We start from the raw sequence: 16,808 nt of genomic DNA on the forward strand, positions 1-16,808 counted from the left end.
CTAACTCAATCTTAGACTGGTCTAGTAATAATTCCTATATTAGAGATTCCTATTGAAGATAGCAAAAATTCTTAATTACCTAGCAAAGTTAATTTGGAGCTCAGCCTCTACTTCCAGAGAATCTCTGACCTTTCTGCTAATTCTCAAAGCCAACTCCTCCACACTGGGAGGCCAAAGCATGAGCTTGGTTGTTGCTAATTTGCAACTGAATGGAGTACCTGAATTTCTTCAAAGCAGCTTATATACTGTTGCTTTTTCACTGTCCCACCTTTGTTTTTCAAGCAGGTCAGCCACCATTCAACCTGACTGCAGCAGGAGTAAAACCTCACCTCCAACAGCACAGGTGGCAGTTATTAATCTCCATCAAGAAGCATTCTAAGTACATATTGTGGCTTTGGTTTGAATTGGGAGTATGGTGTGCTAATGAGGACCTGACAGTCAATGACGGGCACCCAGATCTCGGAATCAAAACAATCTAAGACAGGGGTACATGCCAAGAGGCCGTGGCTGTTAATAATACACCACAAAGCCATGTTTTGTGTAAAATAAATACAAACAAGCTGCACGTACATTCCTATGACCGATAAGTATGATTCGAGAAATGTAAGATTTCCTAAGACAGGCGGAGCCGCCAGCCACCATAACTCCCAGGCAGGACTATAGAGCATAAATAAATTTTATGCCTCAGTCCAGTTTTGTTTAATATTATTTAAAGGGGGGGGGGGAATGTACCCTCCTTCAGCCTAGGCAGGCTTGTTCAGATCTTTCACCACTGAGGCAGGGCCACCTGCTGTGCTGCTTCTCATCCCTCTCCTTTGATGTGATATTGCCTGCCACATGCCTGAGGCTGAACAGGTTATCGAAGGTTTTCCAGAGTTTACAGCAAACTGTGAATTTGGCGAGTTTCTGCTAAAAGGCTGTTCTGATGACTTCACAAGAAACTTGGCATGACTGGGGATGGGCTTCCCTCTTTATAAAGCACAGATTATTATTAAAGATTTGAGCCTTGATCAGAATACTGTCTTGGTTCCATTTCTCTCTCTCTTCTGCCTAGTTTCCCTTTCTTTCAGCTCCAAGATGCCTCCCAGACTTGAACCTGGTCATGAGAGCCGTAGGCCGGCCCCAAAAGGCAAAGGATTAGACTTTTCCCAAAAATAAAGTAAATGTCTAACAAACCTTAGAATGTGTTTAAAATCTTTATATATTACAGATATTCACATTGAAGTCAAATATATTTATTAAGGTGGCTGAATCTACACAAATAATTAATTAATCAAAAACATTAATGAGGATAGGGAGAAATTGAAATCTGTATGCCTAGTCCATAAGTCTTTAAAATGTTGTAATGAAAACAGCGTAAAATTTACATCATAAATTAAAATTATATGATCTAATCATCTCATTTACTGATATATCTAAATTTATTTGAAGCAGAGTTTTGATGAATAATTTAAAAACCATTTGTTCCAAAAAATTTGTCCAAAACTGGAAAGAAGTAGAGACAATTCTTACATCTATCAACTGATAAATCACAAGTGTATTTTATTACATGTTTAAATGAAATATTAAATGTACATGAAAAAATACCTAATAAAAATAATAATTATTATTAAAAAGTAAAAAGAAATATTAACTATCATAAACTTGGCAACATAGCCAGTTTATACCATAATATGAATGAGAATAATTTAAGAAGCCACAAATTAAGGAGAAAAATATTATGAATTTCCAATTACATGAGGAGTCTATAGTAGTTGTATCCACAAAAATAAAATTGGTGGTTATAGGGACCTGTGATGTTTAAAGGGACTATTTTTTTGAGTAAATAAATAATATATATGTAGATCCTAAAATCATTCACAGGGTGAAGGGACTTACCATGAAACCTGACACAATACAAAGAAAGAAAGAGATCGTTTCACAAGTTGCCTTCTAATACCCATAACACATATATGCACACTCATGCTAAATAAATAAATAAATAAATAAATAAATAAATAAATAAATAAATAAATGTATTTACATTGTAAAAATGCTTTCCACATCTACTATACAATATAAATACAACAAATATTATAAACTTCAATTTTTAAGAGTAATTTTACATGAGGTTTTTTTTTTTTAAACTACAATTAGAAAATGAGCTTTCATCCTAGGAAAGCAAAAGAAAGACCATATGGACATATAGTTTGAAATACATGTGTAAAATCACATGACAATTGAAAACCAAAGATGCAAAAACATCTTTGAGAAACTCAGGATGACAAAAAGAAAAAAGAAAGGAAGAAAGAAAGAGAGAGAGAGAGAGAGAGAGAGAGAGAGAGAGAAAGAAAGAAAGAAAGAAAGAAAGAAAGAAAGAAAGAAAGAAAGAAAGAAAGAGAGCAATACTTCATTAGAGTAACAAGTGTGCAATTTACATTACAGAAAAATAGAATCAGATATAAACAATGAAAAGAATTGGGGTGATGACACTATTCTCTGAATACAGATCTATGGTCAAAGGGATACTCAAGACTATATTTATATTGAAAAATGTTATGATAGAGAGCAAATCTGTAACTCTGTAATTCAGACCAGTTAAAAACCAGGAAGAATGGGAAGAGTAGAAGCAAAGAGGAAATTTTAATGAAATAATACTTTACTGTGATAAAACTACTATATTAAACGTGAGGAAGGGAAAAATGTAGAAAAGGTGAAAATAATTAGAGCTTACAGTTGCTATCAACTCTTCTGAAAATAATAATTCTTAAAAGCCTTTATGGGTATCTTTAAAAAGATGTAGAAATTTAGAATTCTCAATGTCATGTCAGGATTTAAACCCAAAATTCCCATGGAGCACACGTTAGACAGAATATGAGTATCCCATAAGACATATTAGGGCCCTTTCTACCTTGAGCCACAGACATTTGTTTAATTAGTACCCATTATAATGTCTACCTGTTATGATCTCTACCTGGAGCCACATACTTCTATTAATTAATACCTGTTCCTAGCAGGCGATTATCACTGCTCTCTCTACTTGGAGTCAGTGACTAATATTCCCTATCTGGTTCTGAACTGCAGGTGAAATTTCCCATCTTTAGGTACTACATCTACTTATAAGAGGGAGTTTGTCAAACCAGGATTTAACTCCAAAATTCCTGTGGAGCTCAAGTTACACAAAATATGAGTGTCCTGTAAGACTTATTAGAGCCATATATCTTTATATCTTCTTCAAGTATCAAAAGATTATATTTCTCTCCTTATAGAAATGAATTACCTGGTCTGGAGTCCTTTGTACCTTTGTCTCCCAAGTATTTATTCACAGGGAGAAGCTGAGTGTAAAAAGATCCAAGTTATCTGTGTCTCTGTTTGGAGATGGGGGAGGCAAGGTGGGGAGGGAAGGATACAGGGAAGCAAGCACAGAAAGGCTCTCTCAGGCATAGATACCTTTGCTGTTCTCTGCAGGCCCCTTAAATCTAGTCAGCATCAAACCCATACTGCTACAGCCTAGGCCACTGCCCAAGCCCCATTCTGGGGTTGGGGGAGTGGGGACAGTGAACTTTTATCTCAGGTTAGTTGAGTTCAAATCAATACGCTAGGCACCATTTTGTTGTGGTAAATCTCTCCTCCCAAATATGCCCCGGCAATGAAAACACAGCACAGGTAATATGATTACATGCTGTGCACCTAGACTGGGCAGATCTACCACTACACTACCATCTTCCACAGCTTAAGAGACCCCTTAGAACTTGCTGTTTCTTCTCTGCTTTTCTTTATCTTCGTCTTCCTCCTCCTCTACATCCTCTCCCTCTTCCATTTTCTCCTTCTTCTCTCTCCCACCTTCTGCTTCAACTTCCCTTTTATCTGCCCAATCATCACCTCTCCTTTATTTTACAAATTAAGGGGGGAAAGCAGGTTTACAGGAAATTACCTGAGTGCTGACTCATTCTTTGTTCACAACCACTCATAGGAGAATGGAATTGACATCAAATATAAATAAAATTAGCCCCAGGGCTATTCACAACAAGTAACTGGCAATGAATGTGAGGAAATAAAGAGATATCTGGAGCTCATTGGCCAGAAAGCCTAAAAGAGTCAGGGAGCTCCAGGATAAGTATGACCCAATTTCAACAAAGTAAAATAATGACTGAGGAACTTCCAAACTTTTACATTTCATCTCTATGCATATATGCATTTGTACCTTACTGGTATTCAAATGTGCATACACACAAGCATGTATATATCCTGCAACACACACACACACACACACACACAGGACAGGGTGATGTTCTTCTGCATTCAGCATTAGCCTTGAGCTATAGTACCAACTAAACATTATACTTCCTTCTTCATGTGATCCATACATGTTTTTCCTCTTTTTTTTGTAGTATGCTTATAGATGGAGTTTCTCCAGCTATAGTCTCATGTGCTTTACTCTTTACCTATTTAAAAGCCAAGAAATGTATTGACATCACATTCATGCTTAAGTCCCCCTACCCAAAAGTGGATTTATTCCATTATTTAATCTTCTTTAGCAAATTAATTGGTCTTGATTATACTTGGAGGTACAGAATATAGACCTACTTCCATATAATATCTTTCCTGTGGTAATGTGTCATAGAGAAGGCAGGATTCTTCTAATATTGCTTCTCTAAATATTGCTAACCCTGAGATAAATTTTTTATCTAAAGTCTCTCACATATAACTTAGAAAGGAGAAAAGAAAGCTGGCTTTCTCTTCTTTATACGGAGGCATGCAAACAGAAGAATTAATGTGATTTTAATGAAACAACAGCAAAAGATTATAAAGAAACACTTGGAAGCACAGTGCATTCTAATCCCCATGATAGAACAGAGGTTCATGCCCATAAATTTGGATAATTAATATATGTCAACAAATAAAAAAGATATTTGCATTGGGTGGGACTGTGAACTAAGAGAGCAGGTCTTAATTTCTTCTATAATGAACGACTTTGTATTGTCAATGTAATAATGTCAGACACTTGCTATGAATCTTAAATACTCCATTCTGGCATTTTCTAACCAGTTAATGTAGAAACCTCCATCCCCCAAGTGCTATTGTCTATATTTTCAGATTCTGCACATCTGTACTTGTTCCCTGGGAACTTTGGAGAACTACTTGTTGGGTTTTCATCCATATTTTAGGCTTATCTTTTGTCTCATAATTCCACACTACCAAAAAGTCATGAGTTTTTAATTCATTCCAGTTATATAAGGAATTCTCATTTATATTAGAGTGAAAAGGTGAAAAATCTGTCTCCAAGCTTACATGTACCTCCATTTAATTCAATTATCATAAATTGAGTTGAGAAGGAAGTTACCATGACTGGAAATTCACCTGCAAGAGACCTGGTGAGTCAAACAAAAATTACAGCTTTTCTTTTCTTCAGTGATGAGAAACACTGTCCTAAAAATCATATCTTGTGCTTTGCCAGAATGCAGAAGAATATACACGTTTTTATGCAAGAGGACTCAATGTTATCCAGGAACACAGTGACAGATTGACAAGTTTATAAAGGTGACTTTGTAAACCATTGCCTATCTCTTTTCTCTCCTGCTTTCCTCCCTCACTGTCTTTCTCCCCTCCCCTTCCCTCTTTTTCCTATGCCTTTCCCTGACCCCCACTGACTTCTCTAGAAAAATTGCTAGTCATCAGATCCCGGTCTTTCATGAAATAAATATCAACTAGTAAATCACAGTTGCTGTTGAGAACAGCTGGCATTGGCAAGACAAGTTGTTTTGAGGCTATGGGGAGTTAAAATGAATTAAAATTTTAAATACTTTTTTTCAGAATACAGTCTTTAAAAGAAGATTCAAGTTGAAAGTGATTAACAGTGTTTGATATTTCCTCTTCATGCTGAATATATCATTCTGTAATAATTTCACATTATTGCTTCATATAACACTTCCATGAGAAAAATCACAATGATACAAAAAGATAGAAGAGAAAAATTTGATATTTTGGATCAGAAATAGACATACATTTTAGCTCTGCATTTTTAGATATTTGACCTTTTCAATAAAAGTAAATAAATAAAAAATAAGTACACAGCTGGGGTAAATAGATAACTGCTTTCTTTACAGAGAACAGAACTTAAATTCAATACCAGAATCCATGTTTAAATATCCAGGCAGGAAACAGTGGTGTGTGGGTGTAATACTAGTGATCACATTTGTATAATCATCACTTAGATTAAGGATCAGTATATCAGAATGAAATCAGGCTCCCCTGTTCTTCCTCTTTCTTACAAACACTTTTTTCTATTTTTCTATTTTTTTCTGTAACAAAACATTACACTAAGAATGTTAGAAAGAAAATATTTAAATTGGGTTTTCGATCACAGAAGGTCAAAGACCATATGCTACTAGAACACATGACAGAAGCAGTGCTGAATGCTTGGCTCTTGATCGGAAGTAGAAGGCAGACAAAGAAAGACAACAGCAGACTGAGGGTTTCAACTTGAACCTTCTCTAATGAGGCCATAGCTCCTTCTCAAATATATTTACCATCCGAGGACAAAAGATTCAAATATATTAACTTATAAGAAATATCTTTATTTAGAATATTACATAATCTAATGATTATTTCAACTGTAAAACCACAAAATACTTCTTTCTGGTTTTGAAACACAAAATGCAAATACTATACACAAATAGAAACATGTGGTATAATATTTATGTGGTTCTTTAATGTAGAAAACTTTGTCACAACCACTTTTAATATTTAATGTAATTGAAGTGAGATCATTATCATTACTGAAGATTGAACTGTGACAATACATATCTAACATGAAAATTAGACACATGCATAATAGAATATCTAATATACTGAGTATATGTTATGTATGTCATGATTGTATTCTAGTTTTGAATTTTTTCATTGAATAAATCAATAAATATTTTTGTTAATATTAGGCTTTGCGCAATTCTGAGGTAATTTATTTTATGTAAAAAGTGTTTTAGGCTATAATTTGCTGTGTGTATAAATTTTAGGAGCAACACTTTTTACTGTTCTGAATTTAAACACAAAAATAGTATGTCATTTTGCATATTAAAACTACAAACATTACAACTTTGTCCATAAATAGAAAATATCGCTTTTATGTCCTCAGATGAAGGAATGAAATGAAAGCTGTACCCAAACTATGCAGATACATGACTTGGACTGAGGAGAGCATCGTTTTTCTGTGCTAACTATCCTCCACACCACCTAATTTTCCAAGCAGATTGATTCAACCTGGCTTCTCTTGGCTTCTGACCGAATTGCTTGACTTGGCCTCATGCTTTGACAGTGTTTTCTAATCTTCTGGCTCCTTCTACTTTGGGGGTTCATCCTGTCTTCACATGTGTCTAGTTCATTCTCTCTGCACCCTGTCTCTGTAAAACTGTCCCAGTAAAAACTGCCTCTTGTAAGTTGCAGGTTTCCATTCAGTGTCATGGCCATTTAGTCATCCCTTCTGTCCTTCCCCACATCTGATCATGAACCGTCCATTCCCCAACCTATCTGCCCTACCTCCCAGGCCTCTCTGTCCATCTGTCTTTATGACTATTTTCCCCACTTCTAAGTGAGATTCAAGCTTCCTCACTTGTGTTTGCAGTCTTGTTTAGCTTCTTTGGGTCTGTAGATTATAGCATGGTACCTGTATTCTATGGCTAATACATGACTTATAAGTGAGTACACACCATGCATGTCCTTTTGGAATGGGATTACCTTACTCAGGATGATAGTCTCAAGTTCCATCCATTTACCTGTAACATTCGTGATATTTTTTTTTTTTTCAGGTATCCTTTTCTTTTTTTTTTTTTTTTCCATTTTTTATTAGGTATTTAGCTCATTTACATTTCCAATGCTATACCAAAAGTCCCCCATATCCACCCACCCCCACTCCCCTGCCCACCCACTCCCCCTTTTTGGCCCTGGTGTTCCCCTGTACTGGGGCATATAAAGTTTGCAAGTCCAATGGGCCTCTCTTTCCAGTGATGGCCGACTAGGCCATCTTTTGATATATACGCAGCTAGAGTCAAGAGCTCCGGGGTACTGGTTAGTTCATAATGTTGTTCCACCTATAGGGTTGCAGATCCCTTTAGCTCCTTGGCTACTTTCTCTAGCTCCTCCATTGGGAGCCCTATGATCCATCCATTAGCTGACTGTGAGCATCCACTTCTGTGTTTGCTAGGCCCCGGCATAGTCTCACAAGAGACAGCTACATCTGGGTCCTTTCAATAAAATCTTGCTAGTGTATGCAATGGTGTCAGCGTTTGGATGCTGATTATGGGGTGGATCCCTGGATATGGCAGTCTCTAGATGGTCCATCCTTTCATCTCAGCTCCAAACGTTGTCTCTGTAACTCCTTCCATGGGTGTTTTGTTCCCAAATCTAAGGAGGGGCATAGTGTCCACACTTCAGTCTTCATTCTTCTTGAGTTTCATGTGTTTAGCAAATTATATCTTATATCTTGGGTATCCTAGGTTTGGGGCTAATATCCACTTATCAGTGAGTACATATTGTGTGAGTTTCTTTGTGAATGTGTTACCTCACTCAGGATGATGCCCTCCAGGTCCATCCATTTGGCTAGGAATTTCATAAATTCATTCTTTTTAATAGCTGAGTAGTACTCCATTGTGTAGATGTACCACATTTCCTGTATCCATTCCTCTGTTGAGGGGCATCTGGGTTCTTTCCAGCTTCTGGCTATTATAAATAAGGCTGCTATGAACATAGTGGAGCATGTGTCCTTCTTACCAGTTGGGGTATCTTCTGGATATATGCCCAGGAGAGGTATTGCTGGATCCTCCGGTAGTACTATGTCCAATTTTCTGAGGAACCGCCAGACTGATTTCCAGAGTGGTTGTACAAGCCTGCACTCCCACCAACAATGGAGGAGTGTTCCTCTTTCTCCACATCCACTCCAGCATCTGCTGGCACTTGAATTTTTGATCTTAGCCATTCTGACTGGTGTGAGGTGGAATCTCAGGGTTGTTTTGATTTGCATTTCCCTGATGATTAAGGATGTTGAACATTTTTTCAGGTGGTTCTCTGCCATTCGGTATTCCTCAGGTGAGAATTCTTTGTTCAGTTCTGAGCCCCATTTTTTAATGGGGTTATTTGATTTTCTGAAGTCCACCTTCTTGAGTTCTTTATATATGTTGGATATTAGTCCCCTATCTGATTTAGGATAGGTAAAGATCCTTTCCCAATCTGTTGGTGGTCTTTTTGTCTTATTGACGGTGTCTTTTGCCTTGCAGAAACTTTGGAGTTTCATTAGGTCCCATTTGTCAATTCTCGATCTTACAGCACAAGCCATTGCTGTTCTGTTCAGGAATTTTTCCCCTGTGCCCATATCTTCAAGGCTTTTCCCCACTTTCTCCTCTATAAGTTTCAGTGTCTCTGGTTTTATGTGAAGTTCCTTGATCCACTTAGATTTGACATTAGTACAAAGAGATAAGTATGGATCGATTCGCATTCTTCTACACGATAATAACCAGTTGTGCCAGCACCAATTGTTGAAAATGCTGTATTTCTTCCACTGGATGGTTTTAGCTCCCTTGTCGAAGATCAAGTGACCATAGGTGTGTGGGTTAATTTCTGGGTCTTCAATTCTATTCCATTGGTCTACTTGTCTGTCTCTATACCAGTACCATGCAGTTTTTATCACAATTGCTCTGTAGTAAAGCTTTAGGTCTGGCATGGTGATTCCGCCAGAAGTTCTTTTATCCTTGAGAAGACTTTTTGCTAACCTAGGTTTTTTGTTATTCCAGACAAATTTGCAAATTGCTCCTTCCAATTCGTTGAAGAATTGAGTTGGAATTTTGATGGGGATTGCATTGAATCTGTAGATTGCTTTTGGCAAGATAGCCATTTTTACAATATTGATCCTGCCAATCCATGAGCATGGGAGATCTTTCCATCTTCTGAGATCTTCCTTAATTTCTTTCTTCAGAGATTTGAAGTTTTTATCATACAAATCTTTCACTTCCTTAGTTAGAGTCACGCCAAGATATTTTATATTATTTGTGACTATTGAGAAGGTTGTTGTTTCCCTAATTTCTTTCTCAGCCTGTTTATTCTTTGTATAGAGAAAGGCCATTGACTTGTTTGAGTTTATTTTATATCCAGCTACTTCACCGAAGCTGTTTATCAGGTTTAGGAGTTCTCTGGTAGAATTTTTAGGGTCACTTATATATACTATCATATCATCTGCAAAAAGTGATATTTTGACTTCCTCTTTTCCAATTTGTATCCCCTTGATCTCCTTTTGTTGTCGAATTGCTCTGGCTAATACTTCAAGTACTATGTTGAAAAGGTAGGGAGAAAGTGGGCAGCCTTGTCTAGTCCCTGATTTTAGTGGGATTGCTTCCAGCTTCTCTCCATTTACTTTGATGTTGGCTACTGGTTTGCTGTAGATTGCTTTTATCATGTTTAGGTATGGGCCTTGAATTCCTGATCTTTCCAAAACTTTTATCATGAATGGGTGTTGGATCTTGTCAAATGTTTTTTCTGCATCTAACGAGATGATCATGTAGTTTTTGTCTTTGAGTTTGTTTATATAATGGATTACATTGATGGATTTTCGTATATTAAACCATCCCTGCATCCCTGGAATAAAACCTACTTGGTCAGGATGGATGATTGCTTTAATGTGTTCTTGGATTCGGTTAGCGAGAATTTTATTGAGGATTTTTGCATCGATATTCATAAGAGAAATTGGTCTGAAGTTCTCTATCTTTGTTGGGTCTTTCTGTGGTTTAGGTATCAGAGTAATAGTGGCTTCATAAAATGAGTTGGTTCGAGTACCTTCTACTTCTATTTTGTGAAATAGTTTGTGCAGAACTGGAATTAGATCTTCTTTGAAGGTCTGATAGAACTCTGCACTAAACCAATCTGGTCCTGGGCTTTTTTTTGGTTGGGAGAATATTAATAACTGCTTCTATTTCTTTAGGTGATATGGGACTGTTTAGATGATCAACTTGATCCTGATTCAACTTTGGTACCTGGTATCTGTCCAGAAATTTGTCCATTTCGTCCAGGTTTTCCAGTTTTGTTGAGTATAGCCTTTTGTAGAAGGATCTGATGGTGTTTTGGATTTCTTCAGGATCTGTTGTTATGTCTCCCTTTTCATTTCTGATTTTGTTAATTAGGATTTTGTCCCTGTGCCCTTTAGTGAGTCTAGCTACGGGTTTATCTATCTTGTTGATTTTTTCAAAGAACCAACTCCTCGTTTGGTTAATTCTTTGAATAGTTCTTTTTGTTTCCACTTGGTTGATTTCACCCCTGAGTTTGATTATTTCCTGCTGTCTACTCCTCTTGGGTGAATTTGCTTCCTTTTTTTCTAGGGCTTTTAGATGTGTTGTCAAGCTGCTAGTATGTGCTGTCTCCCGTTTCTTCTTGGAGGCACTCAGCGCTATGAGTTTCCCTCTTAGAAATGCTTTCATTGTGTCCCATAGGTTTGGGTACGTTGTGGGTTCATTTTCATTAAACTCTAAAAAGTCTTTAATTTCTTTCTTTATTCCTTCCTTGACCAAGGTATCATTGAGAAGAGTGTTATTCAGTTTCCACGTGAATGTTGGCTTTCCATTATTTATGTTGTTATTGAAGATCAGTCTTAGGCCATGGTGGTCTGATAGGATACATGGGACAATTTCAATATTTTTGTATCTATTGAGGCCTGTTTTGTGACCAATTATATGGTCAATTTTGGAGAAGGTCCTGTGAGGTGCTGAGAAGAAGGTATATCCTTTTGTTTTAGGATAAAATGTTCTGTAGATATCTGTCGGGTCCATTTGTTTCATAACTTCTGTTAGTTTCACTGTGTCCCTGTTTAGTTTCTGTTTCCACGATCTGTCCTTTGAAGAAAGTGGTGTGTTGAAGTCTCCCACTATTATTGTGTGAGGTGCAATGTATGCTTTGAGCTTTACTAAAGTGTCTCTAATGAATGTGGCTGCCCTTGCATTTGGTGCGTAGATATTCAGAATTGAGAGTTCCTCTTGGAGGATTTTACCTTTGATGAGTATGAAGTGTCCCTCCTTGTCTTTTTTGATAACTTTGGGTTGGAAGTCGATTTTATCCGATATTAAAATGGCTACTCCAGCTTGTTTCTTCCATCCATTTGCTTGGAAAATTGTTTTCCAGCCTTTCACTCTGAGGTAGTGTCTGTCTTTTTCCCTGAGATGGGTTTCCTGTAAGCAGCAGAATGTTGGGTCCTGTTTGTGTAGCCAGTCTGTTAGTCTATGTCTTTTTATTGGGGAATTGAGTCCATTGATATTAAGAGATATTAAGGAAAAGTAATTGTTGCTTCCTTTTATTTTTGTTGTTAGAGTTGGCATTCTGTTCTTGTGGCTGTCTTCTTTTTGGTTTGTTGAATGATTACTTTCTTGGTTGTTCTAGGGCGTGATTTCCGTCCTTGTATTGCTTCTTTTCTGTTATTATCTTTTGAAGGGCTGGATTTGTGGAAAGATATTGTGTGAATTTGTTTTTGTCATGGAATACTTTGGTTTCTCCATCTATGGTAATTGAGAGTTTGGCCGGGTATAGTAGCCTAGGCTGGCATTTGTGTTCTCTTAGTGTCTGTATAACATCTGTCCAGGCTCTTCTGGCTTTCATAGTCTCTGGTGAAAAGTCTGGTGTAATTCTGATAGGCCTTCCTTTATATGTTACTTGACCTTTCTCCCTTACTGCTTTTAATATTCTATCTTTATTTAGTGCATTTGTTGTTCTGATTATTATGTGTCGGGAGGAATTTCTTTTCTGGTCCAGTCTATTTAGAGTTCTGTAGGCTTCTTGTATGATCATGGGCATCTCTTTTTTTATGTTTGGGAAGTTTTCTTCTATTATTTTGTTGAAGATATTAGCTGGCCCTTTAAGTTGAAAATCTTCATTCTCATCAATTCCTATTATCCGTAGGTTTGGTCTTCTCATTGTGTCCTGGATTACCTGGATGTTTTGAGTTAGGATCCTTTTGCATTTTGTATTTTCTTTGACTGTTGTGTCCATGTTCTCTATGGAATCTTCTGCACCTGAGATTCTCTCTTCCATTTCTTATATTCTGTTGCTGATGCTCGCATCTATGGTTCCAGATCTCTTTCCTAGGGTTTCTATCTCCAGCGTTGCCTCGCTTTGGGTTTTCTTTATTGTGTCTACTTCCCCTTTTAGTTCTAGTATGGTTTTGTTCATTTCCATCACCTGTTTGGATATGTTTTCCTGTTTTTCTTTAATGATTTCTACCTGTTTGGCTGTGTTTTCCTGCTTTTCTTTAAGGGCCTGTAACTCTTTAGCAGTGCTCTCCTGTAATTCTTTAAGTGACTTATGAAAGTCCTTCTTGATGTCCTCTATCATCATCATGAGAAATGTTTTTAAATCTGGGTCTAGATTTTCGGTTGTGTTGGGGTGCCCAGGACTAGGTGGGGTGGGAGTGCTGCGTTCTGATGATGGTGAGTGGTTTTGATTTCTGTTAGTAGGATTCTTACGTTTGCCTTTCGCCATCTGGTAATCTCTGAAGCTAGCTGTTTTAGTTGTCACTGTTAAGAGCTTGTTCTTCAGGTGACTCTGTTAGCCTCTATAAGCAGACCTGGAGGGTAGCACTCTCCTTAGTTTCAGTGGACAGAGTATTCTCTGCAGGCAAGCTCTCTTCTTGCAGGGCAGGTACCCAGATATCTGGTGTTCGAACCAGACTCCTGGCAGAAGTTGTGTTCCACTCATTAGAGGTCTTAGGATCTCGTGTGGAATCCTGTGTGGGCCCTTGCGGGTGTCAGGCGACTCCGCTGGCAAGGTAGCCCGGGGCTCGAGTGGAGCGGAAGGGGTTTGTGCCCCAGATCAAGCCCGGGTAGCCTGCTTCCCTATGTACCGCAGTCTCAGGTTCCATGCGATTGGATTGGGGCAGGTGCTATGTTCCACTCACCAGAGGTCTTAGGATACCGTGGGGAGTCCCGTGTGGGCCCTTGCGGGTGTTGGGCAAGACTCTGCTGGCGAGGTAGCCCGGGGCTCGAGTCGAGCGGAAGGGACTTGTGCCCCAGATCAGGCCCGGGTAGCCTGCTTCCCTATGTACTGCAGTCTCAGGTTCCGAGCGATTGGATTGGGGCAGGCGCTGTGTTCCACTCACCAGAGGTCTTAGGATCCTGTGGGGAGTCCCGTGTGGGCCCTTGCGGGTGTTGGGCAAGACTCTCCATTCGTGATATTTTTGTTTTTAATATCTTAATAGTATTCTATTGCGTTTACACACAGCATTTTTTTTTTATCCATTCTTCAGTTGAGGGACGTCTGCAATTCATGGCCTTGAGGAGATACCTGTACTTATGATGAGCTTTCCCTGTGATCATTCCTGGACTGGGATCTTACAATGATGCAGCTCTCTTGGGATCATCTTTCCTTCTGTATAAGTAAGCCAGGCAAACTCATTAGTTCATCAAGTTGAACTTGGATGCAACTCTTTCGTTATTATCACCACTATGTTTTATATGAGTAGATGCTTGTTCACATTTTATCAGGAAAGGGAAACATATCACAATAAATCTAAATAGCATGTATCCTATTGGACAAAAATATAGATAATGAATGTATATGAGAAACATCATGTTTTTATATTGTGGGATATCAACATGACACTAAAATAAGAAACACACTGTGGAAGCAGCTATTGGTTCAATTTAGTATATGGCATTTCTTATGCTGGTTTTGAATATATCTTCATGTTACAAACTCACTTTTTCTCCTGCAAAAATCTAGACCAGGGTATTTATTGATCAATGCAAAATTTATCCACCAAATTAACCTAAATATGGGATTAGTACTTCTCAATTTAATGTCATATAAGTCGTGTATGTGTGTGTGTGTATATATGTGTGCATATGGAAATATGAAAGCTATAAGCTTTAAAAGCTGAGAAAGAATTTTCATTCAGTAACAATATATTATGAAAATTAAGAATTATAATTGATAATGTGAAATATTTTTATAAGTTTCATTAAGAAAGCCAAAAATTATCTTAAAATTTACAAAAACAAAAAACCCTACATGGTAGTATATGTGTGTGACTGAGACAAAAATCACATCTTAAATGTTAAACAATGTAACAAATTATAAAATAATCACTTTCAGAAAGCATATATTTATATTAAATTAAAAATATAAAATTCTAGAAAATGGCTATTGTTCTGAAATCTTTTAAATGCTTGTGCTTCAGTGTATCTCAAATAAAAGGATTTATACATAAAATGTGAACTAAGAATATTTTACTAGAACACTGATCTGTGATATTCACAGAAATCAACACAATGTCCATTAGTACAGAATAAAAGACATAAAACAATTCAGTGTAAAAAATACACTGCATTAATGGGGCATTAAAGTTATAATTTAAAGCCACAAATGTCAGGAAATTCAGAATTAGAACTCCCAAGGAAACCTTAACTGTGACCTCCTGTACATGAACTCTGGTTTAGAAAAATTGAGATTTTTGCCTTTATGATCACACATCCGTGTGAAGGACAATTTTGAAAGGAAAATGGCCTTACAGCCACTGCATATGTTTAAATTTTTATGGCCACAGAACCTAATCACAGAAAAAGAAGGATATTTTAGAATATAACTTAGTTTAAAAAAAAAGGAGAAACATCCAAGTTCCAAGCTCTCCATCATAACACGTGTATGCCTTATACATGGCTCTTACTGGAGGAATGCATTAGAAATTTTATTAAATTTGAGACATGAATAAGGATAATTATAAATATAATTAAACTGAAAGAGGAGTTCTTATTTCATATTTACATATCTATACTTTCCTGGAGAAGATATTTTGTCTCTACATTCTGACCTCTTCATTTATAAAAAGTAATGATAGAGGCAAGAGAGACCATCAAAGTATAAAAACTGAATATTTCTGTGACTTCATGCACATTTTTATTAAGAAAAAAGTCATTAAAATGATTTAATATTATTCTCTGTAAAGCATAGTGAGGGTGGCTGAGCCAAGAAGTGTTGCAAAGCCACTGGACTTCTCTTAAATACAGCCAAACTCTGTCTCACAGGTTCAGACTTTTGGGTATTTTTGCAATGAGTCAAAGAATTCTCACTCATCCATCCAAAAATTATCTCAAAATTAAACTCAAATCCTTACCATTGGGAAATGTACATAAGAACTATATAATGAATATGTTTTGATTTATTAAAAGATGTCCATTCTAGAGTCTCAATTAACCTGGACTCCTGAGATCTCTCAGATACTGGACCACCAACCAGGCAGCATACACCAGCTGATATGAGACCACCAACACATGTACAGCAGGGGCTACCAGGTCTGGGTTTAGTCAGAGATGATGCACCTAACCCTCAAGAGACAGGGAGTTTAGAGGTCAGGTGGGGTGGGGGATGGGGACATCCACGTTGAGACAAGGGGGCAGGGAGGAGGTGTAGGATGTGGAACAGTAAATTGGGAGTTTTTTTTCTAAACAAAACAAACAAACAAGCAAACAAACAGTGTTGCCCATTCTAATCATGCTCTTTGGGAAACATTGTTTAAGAAACAAATACAAGAGGGCCTTATTTTTATCATGGTGACATACAACTTGTCTCTTGAAGGACCCTAAAACTGCTTTTCACGTTTTTCCAAATTCATTCATGAGAGTTAGCTCCTTAATCAAAGGCCCACTAGATGAACTTAAATAAATAAATAAATAAATAAATAAATAATAAGGAACTTGACAATGCTGATTGTTTTATTTGGATCAAAGGAAGGAATTATGGTTTGTTTCCTTTGCTTAAAACTGTGTTGGGGTGAATATATATTTAGTTTCAATAGTACAGAAAAAATATAA

General features: G+C 37.1%; 1 long non-coding RNA gene across 2 annotated transcripts in view; it reads right to left on the bottom strand.

Annotated features, from left to right (window-relative positions):
• C030047K22Rik overlaps positions 1-16,808 on the bottom strand; it is a 121,010-nt gene that overhangs the window by 19,399 nt on the left and 84,803 nt on the right. The gene's annotated exons all lie outside the window — the stretch shown is intronic.

This window comes from Mus musculus, chromosome 15, assembly GCF_000001635.26.
Source record: "Mus musculus strain C57BL/6J chromosome 15, GRCm38.p6 C57BL/6J".
In the NCBI taxonomy this organism is placed as follows: domain Eukaryota; kingdom Metazoa; phylum Chordata; class Mammalia; order Rodentia; family Muridae; genus Mus; species Mus musculus.